The sequence below is a fragment of the Passer domesticus genome, chromosome 3 (assembly GCF_036417665.1).
Source record: "Passer domesticus isolate bPasDom1 chromosome 3, bPasDom1.hap1, whole genome shotgun sequence".
In the NCBI taxonomy this organism is placed as follows: Eukaryota; Metazoa; Chordata; class Aves; order Passeriformes; family Passeridae; genus Passer; species Passer domesticus.
In genome coordinates this window covers 69468475-69488263 of record NC_087476.1, presented here as the reverse complement: position 1 = coordinate 69488263, position 19789 = coordinate 69468475, and the positions used below count along the sequence as shown (strand labels likewise).

The following is a 19789-nucleotide window of genomic DNA, read 5'->3' as shown; positions in this document are numbered from 1 at the left end:
AATCTGTCAACAGATGCTGGTAACACATGATGACGTCCATAGGATTACAATGGAGGTGATGCCTAATTATAACCATGGTTCGTAGAATATTATGGTCTGCTGTAATCCAGGCTCCTTGGTGGTCGCAGATGTCCAAAAATATATGAAGAACACTGTAGGAAGGAAAGCATAGTTGTAGTTTAACACTGTCTCTCTGAACGGGAACAACATTTTCAATGACTTAGTTGAGGTAACATTTTCAATGACTTAGTTGAGGTAACATTTAGCCTGTGTCAACTCAGGATATCAAGAAAATGCAACAATTTGACCATTTTTGCATTAGATTTGCATTGTTCTTGGCAAAAACTTAAATGTCATTGGGCATTTCAGACAGCAACTTTAAAGAAAAGAAAAATTACATTTTGGATGGACATGCTGTCTACTGTAGAAAATATTTAGAGAGCCATGGCCTTTGTGTCTTTTGAATATATAGATGTGTACCATGAGATAGGAGACTTCTGAAGTCTGCTCTGTGACCCACTACACTTCCACTGCCCATGTGTGCTAAAACAGCAGCTGAAAGATCTATGGAAGTGGCCCTTTGTTTCTTCAGTACCACAAAAAAAAAAAAAAAAAAAAAAAAAAAAAAAAAAAAAAAAGCCTGGCCAGAGAGGGTGGGATTATTTTCTTCATTCTGCTCTGTAACCCTAGACAAGGTCAACTCACCTGTGACCTCAGTTTTCTCACTGGTAGAAAGAGGACAGCAGTGATATTTCTGAGAGCTGGTAGAAGTGGTTTGTTCTGTGGTCTGTGAGACTAGAGATGAGCTGTCTTTTAGTCCCTACTCTGCTGGACTGGACTGGAGTGGAAATTATACTACCTTATAATGGAAGACTTAAAACATAATTTCTCTTTTTTCCCTAATCAATTTATTTCTTAAGTTTTCAAGAAAAGTTCAACAGACTCCAAAAACCCTTTCATTTTCCCTACCCTGTATTACAGTAGAACTAAAAGGAGCATAAGCTAAGGGACATTGCATTTCCTTAGGCAACCAAGCACAACAATGCTACTTGAAATGCACACACACATGCAGTGTTTTTGATCTGTCAACACTGCTTGGTGAGCCATGTGTTTAATGTGGCTCTTGCCTATTTCCAACTTTTGCTATAAGTAATTATAAGAGTGAGTGTACTTTTTAAAGCTTTCACATGAAATGTGGTTTGTTAGATTTCCAAGGAAGGTTGTGGAACATGAGTGGTCCCTTTTTCAGGACTATTGTATTGTAAGGCATTAAACTGAGCTCACATATTTAACGTGTGCCTTCTGCAGTCATAAAAACATCTGACACTATTGCCCTAACACGTGTAAGGAAAGAACTGGGTCCATGTTCCTTGCCTTACTGCCATTGTTACAGATGAATGACCTTATTCTGTCTTGCTCTGTAGCCCTGGTACCACTTCTTTGTTAGTGCAGAAGGTTTTTAATGGAGATGTCAATGTAAATGATGACTGTTTGGATGGGGTTTTTATACTGGTATAAAATAAGATTATTAAAATATTTATTTACCTTGATATTGCCCTCTTTCTGAATGCAAATCTACTTGATGACACTGAACATTGTGCACGAGTGAGGACTTTGGAAAAGATTCTTAAGGAAAAAAGCTGTGTCTCTTCAGTTTGCAGCAGTGCATATCAGATTACTTTTCCAGTGTGACCTATAAGGATTTATCTGCTTTACCTCCTTTGGCTGGTAACATAACTCCTGTTGTCTTTGTAAGCAAAAACACTCCCAAAAATGTTTGTAAGTCACATGTATGGCAAATTATTTGGCAGGAGCTATCAGAACTATGGATTATGGACAATGTTCTTTTTTTTTTTTTCTTATGTTGCTGCAACTTTATTAAGTTGAGCAGATTTGAGAGGTTCATTGCAGCCTGAAAGAGAAATTGACCTTGTGTTCAGTCTGACTTCAGAGTCTATAAATAGAGTTACAGTCAGTATCCCAGATTTACTCTAAAGTTTGCATGGTCTTCTATGGATGGAATCTAAGTTGCTTTCTTATCAGAAACCTCTTCCTGTAAGAATTCTACTGGTGAGTGAGAAGGCAGATGTAGTGGAAAGAAATAACTTCATTCTTCACTGGGCAAGAAAAATAAGCAGGGGTGAATGAACGAAACATAAATGTAAGGTGGAAGAGGGTTGTCAGAAGAGGCTGGATGCCACCAACAAAATTAAGTTCTATAAAACCACTTCTTATGGATTTATGGGCTCCAGATTGAAGTAGTTGTGGAGAATATAATAACATTTTCAGTGTATAGAAGGCATTTCAGCCTAGGTCTTCCTCTTTTACTGAGATCATCTGGAAATAAAATTGGCTTGGGTTTTGGTTTGTTTGTTTGTTTGTTTTCAACCATGTAAAATTCTTTCCTTGAATAATGAGCCTTGGGGTTAGGCTTGCATGGCAGACACAGAAACCACCACTAGAGGGTTTTTACTGAGGTGGCACTTTTTACCCACTTGGAATACCAGTGGGATTGTTGAGAAGGCATGGATTCCCCTCTGCAAGTGAGCAACATGAGCAGGGTCTGGACATGAATGTAGGAGGTGTGAGGGAAGCTAAAGGTCCTCTCCTTTCTAAGAGAGTATGAACTTCTCATTACCTGTTCCTAGTACTAGCCTGTTAACAGTTGCATATTTCTTAAAAAGAGAATATTTCTTATGAAGAGTTGGAGTAGCTTTAGAACTACTTTCAGGAGAGCATTGAATATGCCAGGAGGAAAATAATCCAGAGTCAAAAGCATAATGATAATGGAAAAACCACATGCTACCATAGTATATGCTATTTCATATGCTGAGTCCTACACTGCAGTTCTCTCCCTCCCTTACCTTTCTATGCGGATAATTAGGAATATATAGGTGAACTGGGAGTTCTGTTGGCTGAAATGCAAGATTTTCTATTAGTATAAATAGTTAAAAAGTGCCAAAAATTTCACCTCCTTTAGACTTTTCTCCCCCTAGCGTTCAGCAAGTATTTGGCTGTCTTGTATAGAATAGCAATGTCTTGCCAAATGAAATGTGTTACTGTAGATGCAGAATGCACTTTATGAAACATAGGTTTTGGCATTCCAAGGTCAAATGCTCCTCTTTGGGGTGTATCAAGATTTTTTTTTTTCAAACACTGGATGCCAAAAGCTCTAGCATTAAGAACACGCAAAGAACATTTCTTGTTTTCTTTTAAATCCTATGTGCATTTTCAGTGGGAGATGGCCTCATAAAAGGTCTGCTGAGAACTTGGTAGTCAATAGACAAACATATATTTTTTTCCTGCAACAGCATGTCTTGATTTCCCAGCATATATTGAAACTGCCCCAAGTATTAGACAGACCCTGATGCAACAGAAAGCCATGGAGTGACAATTTCTTTTGTCCTATGAAGAGCTGCCATGAGAGCAGAAGAAGTCTTTGTAGAAACAGGGGATGTGTTTATGGCCTGTTCTGTACAATTTGCCTCTTAGAGATTAGTGCTTTTTAAAATAGTAACATGTTAAATTCCTCTTGCTGATGTTACTTGCATGGAATGATGCTTGAGAGGAGCATGCTGAAATGATAGTGGAACGGTCATATTCTGTCTTGGAAGCTGTCAGTAAGGTGTGCAGCCCTGAATACTGTGGTGCTGGTATATAAAAGAAAAATCAAAGAAAACTATCAGGAAATTCACTTCACTAGAAATTATTATGTAGGTACTTTGTTTGAATAGGAAGGTTTTCTTTACCTGTACTAAGTGAGAGAAATCAATGTATGACTCAATATTATGTTTTCTATTTAAACTCAAACGACCCACTCAATGTTGACCCATTCCAGGCTCTGTATGCTTTTAAGTGTTGTCAAATTGATAGTTCCTACAGTCTCAGTTTAGCTGTTAATTTCCATTGACCCTCAAATATCTGCCAGCAACAGATTATGAAAAGAAATTATCAGAACCATTTTATAATGGGAAGCAAAGGCTACCTGCTTTCTTTACTCATAGATGCACACCACAACCTCCCCTGAAATTTGTATAGTAAAATGTCTGTCTGTAGATACGCAGATCCAATTAGTAAGACAATAAGGATTGGAAGAAAGTGTGCATCTAAGTGGGTTTCCATAAGCTGCAACCAATGTGCTTAAGAGCTAGAGAAAAGCTGTGTGTTAAGCAGTGGACTTCGCAATAATCTCTTGGGGGTGGGATGTCTGCATCTTGTCTGAATCTCTCTTTGGGTCACTGGAGAGCTGAATAGAGAGGCATGGAAGGTGTTTGCTTGGAAGACCTCTGAGGGTTTTCAGTGCTGAGACCACAGTAAAAATGAATCCATGCTTATACAATTTTTAGCCCTGTGCAAACAAAAGCAGGGCTGGAGTAAATTCTGTAAATTAAGGAATATCAGTAAGAAAATATCACGATACCATCATCAATTTCCAAATTAGACTAAAACAGCTTTACAAAATGAATTTTGACTCCTTTTGGCCAATGAGGCCAGGTCAAAATCTTTCATTAAAACCTTTCTGTCCTCTCACAAGACCAAAGATGTCATTATGATGGAAAAATCAGGTGCCAACAAATGCCTCGCATGAATTGATTGCTGTTGCATAAATTCTGATCTATTTAATGACTTTTAATTTAGCTAGTGATTTCTGAATTGCACTGTACAGTTCTACTGATTAATGTCAAAAGGACTGAGCATTAAGATTTTCTTTAGTTGCAAATAGTGATTAATATGTAGATATTAGTAGTATTTTAGAAATTATACTGCAGACCCTGCTTACAGAACAATGCACTGGATTTGCAGCTGGAATGTAGGTAGATGTGATGCAGGAAGAAAAATGTCAATGAAATAGAATTAGATGGGAATTTGTTGCTTTGCTTTGTCCCAAGTCAAAAAATGTCCCTCCTGTGTGTTATTTTATATCCTTACAAATAAATAAATATAAAAGTGCTTACACAGTTGGCAAAGTTGAGTTGGTTTCAATGGCTTTACTGCCAAGCATAACTTCTTCTGAGACATAATTGTTGGGATAAACAGTGTGTAGCTGATGTGGTATTCCTCCACTGTGAGCACTGAGAAGTTGCTGACTGAGTGAATATCTCCTTTATGGCCATGCATTCTTTACTCTCAGATGATACCAGAAGAAGAGTGTATTCACACTGAGTACTCAATTTCTTCTTTAAATTGAAAATTTAAAAGAAATTCCATTCCTCGTAGTTTGGGGTAATTTTCACATCTTCAGTGTTTGGGGAACTCCATTTCATGAAATGCTATGATAAGAGTGTGTGATGCTTGTTTTTGGATCACTGGATTTGTTGCTTTGAAATTTACCTCAGGCTGAGAGACTTGATGCATAAATGTTCTCATAATTATACAGGTCCTATACAATGCTCTATTTCTGCATGATAAAATTTGCTTGGTATTTAAATATAGAAGATTCCTCTTTTCACATCGTTTAACAGCAAACACAGTGTTATGCTCATCCTCTGTGCCTGTTTCTGTACAGAACCTGTAGTAGCTCTTCCTGCTGGCAGTACAAGGAACACTTCAGTACAGATCAAGGCAGCGTGGTCTCAGTAATCCTCAAACTGCTGGTGTGAAAGGCTTCCAGGGCAGGTGTTACTGCTCTGCTGGAAGAGACAGAGGGCTTTGAAATGCAATGATCTCCTTTTATGAAAATGTCTCCTACTTGAAATGGTAGCTTGTAGAAATACACTTCATAGAGAAGGTGACAGCTGTGATTTTTAGTTAGTTTCTATAATTGGACCTAAAATTTGAGTGTGCACAGAGGGGAGAAAATAAATCCTAAATTTCTGTCCTAAGTGCAAGAAGGGGCACTGCTGCTCCTGTGTCTGGGCCTGGTTTTACCCACTTTTGAGTTGTAAGGACACATTGCTTTGTCCATGTCTTCATCTCCAAAAGAGTGCTTGTAATAACTGTGTGCTGGCTTGGCAGATGGCAGTGAGAAGTGTTTACTGTACTTGATATGAGTAAGATTTTCCATTTACTTCAAATGCTTCCTCCCAACTGCTCTGAACTGCCAGAATTCCTTCAATTTGAAATCTGATGTTTTTATTTATCTTCAAAAAACCTGTAAATTAAAGAAGTCCAGCCATCCTTTACTTTGATAACTTGGAGAACCTAATTTAGAGCAGACAGATTCTAATCTTAACTGCCCCTCTGAAAAGCCTTGCTCACCCCCACTACCATAGCAGGAGTCTGTGCAAAGTGACTACCTCAGGCTAAATTTAGCATCCATGATTATTTCCTTAAGCATCTAAGGAAACACTCATATTTTTTATAGGTGTTGAACACCCAGGCATTTCCACTGACGTCAGGAGGAACTTCTATTTTGCACCTTTGAAAATCATCCTGCTGTTTTGGCAGTCACAGAAAGGCTTAACTATCTAGCATTAAGCGATTTTTTTTAAACTCTGTTTTATATTTAATCTTGGCACCAGTGTAGCTTTTCACTGCTGCAAGACTTAAGACATTGCACTCCTTAATGTGAAGAAAGCTGGTACCCAGCTGCATTAAATTCAAATTTTAAAAAAAGCAAAAATCCCCAAACACCCAACTATAAATGATTGTGTAGCTCTGGGGTATTATTTCACCTAGAGGAGTTCCTTTGAGCTATGAAAACCTCTATAGTCCAAGTTCATCTCCAGCTCGGTTCTGGAGAGTAGTTCCACTACAAGTTTTCTTTGGCAGAGTAGCTGATCATCTTTGACTCTACTTCTTCCATAGGCTTCCTGTCCCCTTCACTTGCTGGTACAATGATCTTCTGCTATATACCAGGTCATGAAAGAAATCTGAGGCAATCCTCCCTCTTCTTAATACTTCTTAATCCTAAATAATTTCAGTAATGTGGTTTGCAGTGCAGCCCCACAAGCAGCTGTATCTGTGCATGCACATATTATATACAATGCACTTGTCACTCATCTGGTATTATAGTAAAAGAGAAGCAAGACACCAGACATGAGGCTGAAGTTGGTTTTCTTTCCTTTTATCTAAGACCCTCCTTTCCATGACAGAGCACAGATTCCAGAATGGCTCCTGTTGAGAAGAGAGACGCTATAAACAAAGAACTGTTTTTTTAATTGATAAAGCAGTTTGCTTATCGCAAACTATCTAAAACTGTTGTTTATGCCTTCAGCAGTTACAGTCATCATTGTATATTTACCCATCTATTCTCAGTCAAGTGCTTGAGAACTGGTTACTTAGTTAAATTTCTTATTCATATATAATCAAATCATCCAAAGATCCCAAGTGATGTTTTGCTATTTATTCTGGTTTAAAGAAAATATAAGTAATTTAGAAACCTGAGCCTCACTAAATGCTATTTCAAAACTCTGAAATTTGTCTAAAAGTCTGCTGTCTTACAGGATGTTTTAAATGTTTTAGAAAATGTTATTCTATAGATAATGCCTCATAAAAATAATTAAAGCATACACAAATTAACCCACTCTGTTTAAGTGGTATCTTTAACCACAGAAATAACTAAATTCTTTAAAAATCAGTTTCTTAAATCAAGCATGAAATAAAAATAGATTTTTTTTTCAGAGATCTGTTACAATAATTAAGTTATTCACATGGACAGATTATGTGCTCTGTGAATTGAGAAATACTACATTGAGTAAAGTGGCATATGTGCCACAGAAGAGCCTTTTGTTTCATAATTGGGAATTAATGTATGAGGTTTTCCTTTCTCTGTAAGAGTCTCAACTGAAACCTTAGTTTAGATTACAAGTGAAACTAGATTTGGTTGTCTTCAAATGTGCTACATAACAGAGTGCAAAGACAGTGTTTACTGTGTTAATGTTTTGGGATCTGACTATTGACATATTTTCCTATCATTTGTTGGTGTCATAGTCTTAAGGATGTGTGTTTTAGTGAGGGTAAAATTGAAAAAGCTTTCAGTATCTGTCACAACCTGCTTTTATGATTATGGAAGTGCTTTAAAGAATGCTCCTAAATTGGATAGGAACATAGTTTTATTTACTCTGACTGTATTGACAAATTTATCATGGATTTACTTACTCACCTGGCAATGTAGTGTATCATTACTGGATAAAGATAGCATGATGAAGAAAATCAACAGAGAAAGCAAAGGAAAGACATTTAGAAATCCAGTCAACTAAATCCTGCATTAGCCTACTTTAATTAATCCTTCTATTTCCAGAGGGCATACCTTTAGTTCCTTCCATACTGTAATGTGTGAATGCTTCTTTCATCTCATCCTGAATAGTATTTGGCCATTAAAATATGTATCTGCTGCAACAAAACTGTTACCTGTGATAGTTCATGAGCTCTTGGGAAACCAGGAGGAGCACTGTAAGGTACAACAGGTGTTGTGGAGCACTGTAAGGTGCTCCAACAACTGTTGGAAGAAGGACCTAAGAATGGAAACGATAGGAGGTTCTGTCTTTACTAAGAAGGTTCATTTGGCACTGGCAGGGTAGTGACAATGCATGTTCTTTGGTTCATACACTTGAGAGAAGGCCCCAGGCAGTGTAAGGGGCATTGACTTCCCCTTTGAAACACACCTGCGGATTTCTCCCTTGAAGATCCACCACAGGATCCTTTTGGGATTACCTGTACTTCATTTTCAGCTCCACACAGGGAGAGACAAATGAAACAGAGACTGTTCTTTTCTTCTGTAATAGTGAAGAAGCGGACAATTGGAAAAGCATATAGAGGGAGAGAGAAAACAGTGAAATGGCTGGTCTCAAATATTTTATCATTGCTGGAACAGTTACCTTCAAATATGTTGGCATTTTTAATGGAAATCTTTTCCTGAAGAGGCCTTACGGTTTGTTGATACTCTTGTGAAGCAAAAATACAGGAAAGGTGGTGTTCCAGAATTAACTCATTCTGAGCCAAGTAGAAATGGGTGAATTTCTTTTGACCCTACCACATTTCAACTTTTTGTGGTATATTTTGGTTCTATGACATATGAAATACCTTTTCATCAGTCTTTCAATATTTAGATCCTTTGTCTAACTAGCACTTTGAGTGAGACTTCCCAAATGTCACTTTGCTCAAAAGTGATCCAGAAAGCACCAGATTGCAAATAGGTCTCTGTTCCATTAACTGAGAATGTCCTTGACAGTATCAGGAGTTGTCTTGATTTTGTTCACACAAGATCTATATCTAAAAGTCTTGTAGAGAGCCAGAGAGAGGGTGCATGGAAAAGGGCTATTTGGGAGTGTGCATAGTACTTTGGGGTTTCTGACAGAACCTACACACTTCATGCTCTGCAAGCTCTCTGCTTGGGTCCCTAGTGCCCTGCCTGACTGGTTGGGGAGGGGTATTTGGACAGCACTTTATGAGATGTGAATATATACTTCTGTATAAATGCAAAGATGCAGTCTTAATTGCATGGATGACAGAGGCCATTAAAACTATTAAAAAATGTGTGCATTTCTTTGCAGCGCTCAATTTTGTGCAGTGTAGTGGCAAATCTATTTTAATGCCCTGACAACTGGGCAAAAACTAATTTATTTCTAGGCATGCCCTGGGAGGTTCTGTGGCGTAAAGTGATCGGGAGTGCTGTGTAAGATGTTGGTAGCCATGCTGCTGCAGGTTCTAATGTCAGGCTTGCTTGTTTATAGAGTGTACATGCAAGCTCTGCAAAGTGCAGTGTATCAGAGCAGAGACTGTTTGGTTAGGGCACTCTAAAGTTAGCTTACCCTGTTAGAGGGAAATAGTGTTGTGCCATGCAAATAGCTGGCAGTCCTCAGAGGTTCGGGCTGGGTGCTGTGAGCTCCCTGCTGTGCCGTGTAGGAGTGCCCTGGTTCTGTCAGAAAGGCACAGGTCCTTGTGGGGGATGCATCTCTATTTCTGCAGATTTCAGTAGGAGGCGTCTTGAAGGGCAAAATTTGGCAGTGCTGCATGTAACAAAAAGAAAGTCTCCCATGATTTGTTGATTGTTGAATTAATAAATGCTGGAAATAGTATGGCAAATTTAAAGAGATCAGCATATTCATAAACTTTTCCTTTGAGGGAAATACAAAATCAACAACTGAAAAGACAAAAAAGCCATTGACCAAAAATGGATTATTCAAAACGTTGCATTTGTGTTGTTCTGTTGATTCCTTTTTTTTTTGTATTGTTTGTGTTTGGTTTTGTTTTTAGAGCTGTACTGCTATTTAAGAACTCTGTTCTGAATATACTTGATTCACAGATAATTTTTTCATCAATATTTGTTTTTTGAGCATTATGAAATACAATTTCTTTCACTTTCTATAGCATTTTATGTTTTCAAAATATACATGAGACTGTGAAATATATTCCATTGTAAAGATTAACAGAGCCTGTCTCACTCTGCATTTAGAGGTCTCAGTCCACAGAGTGTATTTATATTTCACCTCTACTGTGGGATAAAGGTTTTGGACATGTAAAGAGATTTTATAACTTGAAGGAACCTGTACAGAAAGCTGTGGAAGAGCAAGAACTCAAATACTCAAATACCACAGTCTGTCTTTTCACTCTCATTGGAGAATGCAATTTAATATGGGGGCTATTATAACTTGGAAATTTGTTAGTAATTTGAGAACTTTGTTTACTTCAGAGACTATACTATTATTTACCATTCTCTAAAGCTAATCTTCCACATTGAGATTGTGCATTGAATTATGGTATGTAATCCAAATTCCAGAGGTATTAATTCTGTTATGACAAGGTATTAACATACCTACCTGTTGGCTCACATAAAAGGCAAAGAGAGAAGAGTCACCAAAAGACTGTTGTGTAACTGTAAATGAAGTCATGCATGTTGTTACTGAAGTAGAGGGGAAAATGAAGAGGTAAGATCATTGCAAACAGCAAGGGATTGCTCCCCATTACTCCATCTGGCTACTGTGAATTATCCAGGGTTGACATAATACAGCTGGACTTGTGCATTTGGACAACGGATTCTTATAGAGCCTGGATGCTGTTGGGGACCATCTTTTTCCAGGGATTCATGCATATGATGTGAATGAACAAACTGTACTGCAAAAATAGTCATTCACATCCAAGAGAAAGCTGACTTGTGCTGCTTAGCAAGGTGGTGACATTATTAATTAAAAGTCTCACTATTGCAAAGCCTTCCGAGTGGAATATTCTGATAGCTCCCACACCCCAGCTCATGATGAAAGATAACCTTGTGCTGAAGATGGACTTTTAATTTATTGGTTGGGAATGTGTGGCTGATAGGAACCTTTCACTTTTAGGTCAGTGTTTTGAACCCAGGCCAGGTGAGTAAGTGACAAGGTTGCTAACACATGCAGACTGTTTGGTAATATCTATGAGGTGAGTTGTAGGCTCAGTTTAGCTCTCAGAGGGACAGGTGTCCCCATCACTTAAACCACCAGAAATGGCAGCTTCATTGGAGGTGCCCAAAACTGACCTTATTAGTGAGAGGTAGGGACAGTGACTTTTCATCCTAGAGGTGAAAGCTAAAAAAATTTCTGTACGTGAAAATGCTTTCTCAGATTGCATCTGAGGTTACTCACAGTCATGGCTATTCTTAACAGTTCCCTGAGCTATTTCTTTCTCCATACTGGAGGGACTGGCACATTCACTAGAGTTTAAGGAGAGAAGAATAGCTAGCATGTAACTAGATTTACAGTAGTAGGTAACTGGTTTGCACTAGAAAGCTTGATTTGATTTTTAAATGAATTAACGTTGGATGATAGTGAACAGATACTGAAGATGTTGGTAGTTGTTATGTATTGTTTTCTGTCTGTTCAGAGTAGGTTCTGGTTTTGATTCATTTTTTCACAGTTCTGTATTTACAAGACATTTATAGTTTTGTCAACTTTCTAATCTCTCTTGCTACTCTTTCTTTATTGGGCTTTTTTTTCAGGGTAGTGTTTGAGCATCTCAAAAACAATTATTAATTTCCCCTCAAAGTAGTGCTGTGGAATATGGAGGGTCTATTATTATCCTTTAATACAGAAGTGGGATGCTGAAAAGCACTCAGCTATGGTTAATATTTGCTTCTATTGTTGTGAAAAGGATTATAGTCCCTTGTGAGGAATCATGGGTCATAATTTGTTCAGCATTTAAGACAGTAAAAATATTTTTAAAATTCCCATCTAAAGTACCTTAAAGGCTGTTGCAAACTTGGGGAGAAAACACAAGTGTTGGTTCTCAAGGATCATAATAAATACCTCAGGAAAAGTGAGTACCCATAAAACAGATAATGGAATCCTCTTCCATTTTATTTTGGTTTCTTTAGTTTCCCATAAACACTCTTCTGCCTTTTGACTTTGACTCTCCCTCTACTCTCTATTTCTTCAGCTTTGTTTCACGATTGTTCTCTGTCTTCACCATCTTTTGTTTTTCTCCAATATCACTGACAAGTCACCAATATTAGATTTCTTTTTGCTAAGGGAAATTAGAGGGTCATATGAAAATAGAGGATGGGAATGGGGATCACCACTTAAAGAACACCCTGACAGAAACAAAATTTACAGCTACCTTTTGCTTGCCAAGTGCTTGGATTCTTACAAGGGAATTATTTTCTGCTGAGTGACTTCTTTTTTTTTTTTGTAGTCTTTGGATCACTTATCTGGCAGGACACAGTCTGGCAGGAAAAACAGTCTTCTTGATACTCTCCCTTTTCAAGGCTGCAGTGTAGATGTCTGTTAGGATATAAATCTTCCATGAAGATGGTACAAAGTATGATTGGGAGAATGGAGACTTCTTCCTTATCTGAATCTGGCTTTCTTCAAGTTATTTCACTGATTTGTTAAGATTAGTTTGAATTGCAGCTCTGACATGAAACATGCTTGCAGACCCATGGTTTTGTTGTCTTACTCAAATGTGATAAGCACGCACCCTGTTCTGTTACCCAAATGAGTAAGCAAAGGGTAGTAAAGGAAATGCTTCAGGGCAGATTCCTACAGAAGTCTATTTAATAAGCCCTTCCACTTAGAGTGGGCCACTGCTCACCATTAGTAGGAATAAACTCTCTGTCTTGCTAAACATACTTCTTTTTTCCCACTATGGTTTTGTGTTTAGTTTTCCCCTTTGATAAATAGCTGGCTTCTTTTTTAACCAATGTAGGTACAAGAAATAAAAGAGATCTGCTTCTCTAGAGTCTGGGTGTGGGACCTTTAAAATACTTTGGCTTAACCGGTGCAACTAGGACTAATGGCTAGAGTCTAGATAAAATCATGAGCAGAGGACATGCCTGTATGTAAGTGCAGGCTTAGAACTGTAGTACAATGTTAGTTTTTGCTTGTTTGTCCTTGGAACTTTAATTTAATATAAATTTGATTTAGCAGAAGCTCATGCTTACTTACCCAGTTTCCCACTTTCATGTAAACAAAATATGCCAGACCTTTCGTAAAACTGTGTTTGTCCCTTTTTTATTTAAATTGCCACATATAAATTTGCCACAGACCATTCTGGTCTGCTTAGATGATAGGAGTGTGTTAAAAAGCATTCAGAATTCAGAGAACACATCAGAAGCAGGCAGGAGTGTTTTTTTTTTCCCCCCTGACAGTTCCTTTGTCTTTCTAATTCCTTCACCTTAACAAATTGGGTAGCTTGCAATTGTTGTAAAGATAAGAATGAGTAAAGATATCTTACTATTTTTATAATGCAAGATAAAACCATACCCATGCTTTTACTAAAGGTTTTCATAGGATCCCTACATCTTTTATTTCTGTGTATTTTCCGAGTAGGCATCTCTTACTTGCATGATGCTTGAAATTCCAAAAATTAAAAGTAGATTTACACCTGGAAGGTGAAATTTCCAATGGATCCTAAGTACCTTTTAGTTTCAAATGGGATATTTAATATTACATATGTTCTCACTTCTGAAATGTTAAACTTTTTTGTTGTAAAATACATTTTGAATAGGCAGAATAATTTTAAATAGAAAAAATACTCCAACAGACAACCCTATGGTACTGTATGTATTTTGAGAAGTCATATAGTTGAATTTTACAGATGTTTTCTTAAAGCTTTCTTAATGGTGTCATCAACAGTACTGAAGAAGGAAGGGGCTTCCTTCTGGGAATAGAGCTGTTGGAGCATTGTATTGATGGTCCATCAGAGCTCTGAGTTGTCTGAACACTTGCCTAAATTTTCACATTTAAGCCTGAGGCTTCTCTCTTGCATGTAAAGATGGGCTTATGTGCCTGAAACTTCTCTGCCTTTTCCAGCTATCTCAGGTGATCCAATAAAGATATTTGCCTGCTCCTAATAAACTTTGCAATATTTTAACTGTTTTAGCCTCTTCAAGGACTTTGTGAAACGTCTCGGCTTCCTTCCTGTTCTTTCCTTAAGAAAAAAAGGCTGAGGTGGGGATAGTGCAGGCAGTGACAAATACTAAATTTTCCATGCAACTTGCTACCACCTGAGGTTTTTTTTGCAGTTTAGACAACTGGGAAAACATAAACTTTCTCTGTTGTCTCCTCTGAAAGAAAGAACTAATGTCACTCACTTTGTAACAAAAGGCTTAATAATCTTGACATTGCTTGGTGTTCAACCTTGCCAAATTATTCTTCAAGGGCTATGTATGTGCTCAGGGTGTTTTTTTTTTTTTGTAATGGTGAGCACTGTAAAACAGACGTGCAGTCATTCAGTGCTGGAGGGAGTTGCATGTTTTACAGGAAACCCTAGACTCACATGGGATTAGGCCACCTGCTTTGCAAGGACTGAGGTCTCCCCAGGCTCTTCCCTGCAAGCAAAATGCAGAGTGCCAATAAGATGTGTGGAAAGTCCTGTGTGATGAATGCATCCCTTTGGTGACTTCTCCTGTGAGTGATAAAATTAAGAGACTGGAAGGAAGTTCCCTGAGTTAGTAGAGCAGATCTGCTGACAGTGCAGAATGTGCCAGCATATCACATCTGACACCATCTGTTCAGCTATATGGATGGATGTGCTGGAGCAGGAAGGGTGTACCCCCTACTTTGGATTTGGGGTACCTGTGATGGAGCTTCTATTCACTTCCACTGTGAGATGGTTCTGTGCTTATCCTTTCTGGTGTTCCCAGGAATTTGGCTTTTGACACAGTGCCTATGATTTGAGGGTTTCCTTTTAATACCATTTTGGAATATGCTAAACATTTCCCCTACCTTAACCTTCATGCTATCCTTCACAATATTTTCCCTCTGCTTCACTTGAGTAGTTGCTATGTTCTGGTACATTTGGTGTTAAAATCCCATGTTGCTTCCTGATGTTCTGACATGATACTGGTGAAGCACCTCTGCTGTTAGAGTTATTATAGTTATTTCACTAACATGTGCCAATGTATTTAGGTTTCCACTGCAAGGGAAAAGCTGAGCAAGGGAACAGTTAATAGTAATTCAAGCCAACAGCTAAAATAGAAGATTTTATTTCTTTTCAATTCATAAAAATATACTCATGCAAGTATACAAGTATAGCTGCTCTAGATGCTCTGGGAACAGCTGAAGATACCATGTGTAGTTATTGGTTTACATCAAGCTAGTCTAAAAGTGTTGTGCAATTTGCTGCTGCATTTCACCTTCCAGCTCTTCTTTTGGGAACAGAATAAACAGTTAAGAGAACGAGGGCCAACACAGACTGTATCCTAAGTCCAGAGAAAACCCCTGATTCTGCAGCCATCAGAACATGCTGTGGACACAGGAGCTAGGAGATCATATTGCAAGTTCACAACTTATATTTTAAAACATGGATAACGGTCAGATGGGAAATTCTTCAAGGGGAAACCTCAGTCTGGCCTACTGGGAATGTTCTGGCAGAGCTCCTTCTGTAACACCCTTGTCATGCACTCAGAGCCCAGTAATGTTCTGTATAATTGCAGAGTGAATCACTGCATCCCATTTAGCCTAGAAGTAATGAAGACCCTCAGCCAACAAAAAGAGAGAGGAAAAGCCCTTTAGAAGAAGGGCTGTAAAGCAGTTTAAAGAAACAACTCTATCAGACCGAAATAATTCAGGATAATATGTATGTAAACAAATGTGTTGAATGTTTGTATCTGAAGTTAATTTTCAGCAGGTGTGTTCTCCTGCTCTAGTTATTAGAATTTAAGGTCCATGAAAAACAAATTGTGCTTCTGTTTTCCTTAGCAGGCATAGAAATTATTAAATTTCCAATTCAAGTAGAACCAAATGATTCCTTTGAGCAAGTAGCTTTTTTTGGGCTACTGATAGGGGTACAGACAAGCAGACATATGGCTTTTGAAATAAATATTAATTTTGAACACTTCTAAATACTATAGCAGATAGAAATTGATTTGAGTTGGAGTGACTGAAAGACAGAGTTAACCTTGATATGAGATATATGTACTAAATAGGATACAGGTCCCCAGTGCTTTATTAGGCTGGATCCACTTCTGAATTTCAATACTGAGTGCAAGCAAAGAAATGTTTCTGAACTTGTGGAGTGTATGCCCTGTGCACACAAGTTATGTTGCTGCTTTAGCAATATTCATTATGGACTCACTCTCGGTGCCAAACCAGAAATTTACTTTTGGAGGTGGAGCAAGTTGTCTTGACTCACCAGTATTGGAGGGTGTGGTGATTGTTCCTTTCTCAGTTGTCTTTATTCATATTATTATGTGCACATATAAAACTTGTTATCATAGCATCTTGTTTTCTGGCTTTGAACCACTATCAAAAGCAAGTTATTGTTGCACTCACATGAAAATGACACGTGGGTGTTCGCAGAGCTGTAGGACAACTCAGATCTCAAAGGCACCATTTTCCCCTGCAAAGCATGTCTTTCATTGTGTGTGTGTAAAAGTTACTTGTGCACATTGGGCATACCCTATTCTTTTTTTGGCATTAATTATTGATTTATAATTAATTAGGGATATATCCTTTTGCTGCCCCTGGGTTGCAATTTTATTTGTCAGAGAATTGTAAAATTAAGTGGCCTGAGTAAATTAACAGGTACGGGTTTTTTTCCCCCTTAGAAATACACTTTGCCATCACAGATCTGTGAATTGTGGAGAATATGCTGTTAGCAGTCCTCACAAGGAGGCTAAGTGGGCATAGAACATAAACTGCATCCTCTTTCCTGGAGTTACAGTTTCCAAAATAGACCTGTGACAGCAGTAGACAATTAATGGTGCATTAAGAGAACATTCACCTGTGGGACTGCAAGTTCTTTGGCTTCCTGCCCTGCATCCTCTTTTCTGAGGTCTCTCCTCTCAGAATGTTAGCAAACTTTCTTTTGTAATAAGAAACTTATAAAGGAGAAAATTTTATTTATTTATATTTTCAATTTGTACAGCCATGTAGGATAAATAAGTCCTAAAAAGAAATGTCTAGCTTTGTAGACATTTATTTGTGTTCTTCCTGGTATTCAGCTTGGTGCCTTAGCAAAGTCCTGCTTTGTTTCTCTGAGCAATCTGATACTCTGAAATGTTCTGTACAGCTCAGCAGAAATAGGAATTTGCTTTGTCTAAGTCATTTAATAGCTTTTAAATCCCAATGGATTACAAATTTCCAGGGTACTATATGCTGGCTGTATCTTGATCTCCAGGACTTGAACATGCTTTGAATTGTTTCTCAATAACTATGAATAGAATTTTTAGTTAAAGCCAAAGCATTGAGAACAAGTGCTATCACAATAAGAATAGAGGGATGAGGGTTAAATAAAATGTGGATTGAGGAAACTGTTAAAATCTGCAAGTTAAATTGTGCAGTAGCCTTCATGCAATCACTAATGAATTGCATCACTGAAACATAGTTAACACTTCCCTAGGTATCATTTCTAGAACCATGTGTAGGCCTGGGAAAAATAAGCTAGTTTGGAAGGCACCAGGCTTCAGAAGCCACACTCCAGCAGTCTGCTGTGAAGTGCAGTGGCATTTCCATGATGCACAGGACAACTGTTGGAAGGGGACAGACGGCACCAAGGCATAGCCTGGGCACTGTTAAAACAGAAAACTGAGCAACTGTCGTTTAAATAAAAGATGTAACTCTCTTATTCTAGATATAGAAGGTAATCAAAACTATCTAGATGATCTAAACTATATGGTCTAAACAGATGGTCTAAATAAATACTCCAATCACAGTGGAGTGCTTCAGGAGAACTTCTTATCTCATGGATAGAGGCCTCAAGTTTGTCCTTCAAAATGCTGCAAATGAAATACAACTGGAAAGAATCTTAAATAACCTACAAATATAAAAAAGCAGATCATAAAACCCACTCTGTCGTCAAACTATTTATTGAAAACAGCTTGACTCAGCAGTAGCAGCATCTTTTCATTGTCTATATCACAGCAACAAAAGCTGATTATTGTCTGCATAGAAAGAATGAGATGAGAAAACCATTTGTCTCTCAGGAAATTCAGTGACATAAAAATGTCCATTTTCAAGATAAACTATTTAAATTATTTGAAAACTTTGTGATCTTTGGATAGAACTTATGTTTTGTGTCTATCAGTGGAGGATAAACATGGATAACAGTCAGAGGGGAAATTCTAAGTTGATTCATATATATATTTATATGACCTAAGAAGTGCCAGGTTCCTTTCTTCTTAAGAAACTGAGAAGTAACCTTCTTCACAGTAGGCATCAGATTCATACTTTAAAACTTCTCAGCCAGTGGGGTTGTTGCCATTAAACTCTTAACTAAATGAAAAATGAGGAAAACTCATTTACTTGAGTGGTACAAGGTGAACATTTACCATAAATATCTAAAAGAAGAGATGGAACTGGCTGAGGTTTTTCTCCAACTTCCTCTCTCAGTTTATTATGGTGTGCTTGGAACAGTTCTACAGACTGCAATTGCATCTGCAAATCAGCACACTTAAGCTTAATTCATGAAAGGCTCATTTATTTCTAATACTTATTGCCAGATCGCCATGCAAGGTTCATGTGCATTTACCCTTGAGTGCTTTCAGCTCTTTTTCTTTTTTCCTGTGTTGCCATAGTATGATTCCTTCCAAAAAGCTTGTAATAATTTTTAATGTTTGCAAATTACTTAATGTGGTGCTAAGCCTTTTGAGATACATACCACCAAAACAAGATACTGCTTGAGGCAGACAAATTAGTCTTGTAAACTGGATCCTAACCCTATAATGATCCAAATGAAATGCCATCCTAACACTCCCTGATGGTGGAGGTGCCTGCAATCTGTGCTTTGAAGATTGGGATGCTCTGGTTTCAGGTCTCTCATGAACTCAGTAAAGCTATTTATCTTAAAATGAAGAACGTTCTGCCTTCCTGAATGGGAGCTAACATCCCTTTATTAAAATGTGTTTGCAGATATGCTTCAGCTGCAACCTTACTTACCCCTATGTACACCCAGAACAACTCACATTCCTACCTACAATTCATCCTCTCCACGTCAACACGAACCTCTGCCCCGAAACACTTCCAGTGTTTGCTTCTCTCTCCTCTTTTTTCTGGGTACCTAGAATTAGGGATTTCAATGCATGGCTCTGTCATATCATAGCACTTCTTGCTTCCTTTCAATTCAGTAGGAGAAGATGATAAAAGGAAACTGTTCCTTGTCAGTCTAGGAGCACTGAGAAAAGAGCCCAGTAAGCTGCCCATCAGTTCTTCACGTAAACTGAGTCAAGCCCAACAATAGTCACAATGCTATTATTTAACAAAAAGTTGCCTTTTTAAGATTAAACCATTTGGCAAAGTTCAGTCCTTGTTTGATTAAGGTATCAAATCTGTCTAGAATTTGTAGAATTTAGTTCCAGGGAAGATCTTTGTCTTAATCTACTGGCCTTACTTATTCTGTTTCTGAGAGATCAGAAATTAAATAGTCTAAAGAAAACAAGCAAGAATAAAGAAGGCCAAAGGGAATTTCTTCTTTACAACTGGGATATATCTTGTGTTTT

At 37.9% G+C, this 19789-nt stretch overlaps 1 protein-coding gene across 11 annotated transcripts in view; it reads left to right on the top strand.

Moving 5' to 3' along the window:
• Positions 1-19789, top strand: part of ACTN2 (actinin alpha 2) — an 83782-nt gene that overhangs the window by 19130 nt on the left and 44863 nt on the right. The window lies entirely within an intron of this gene.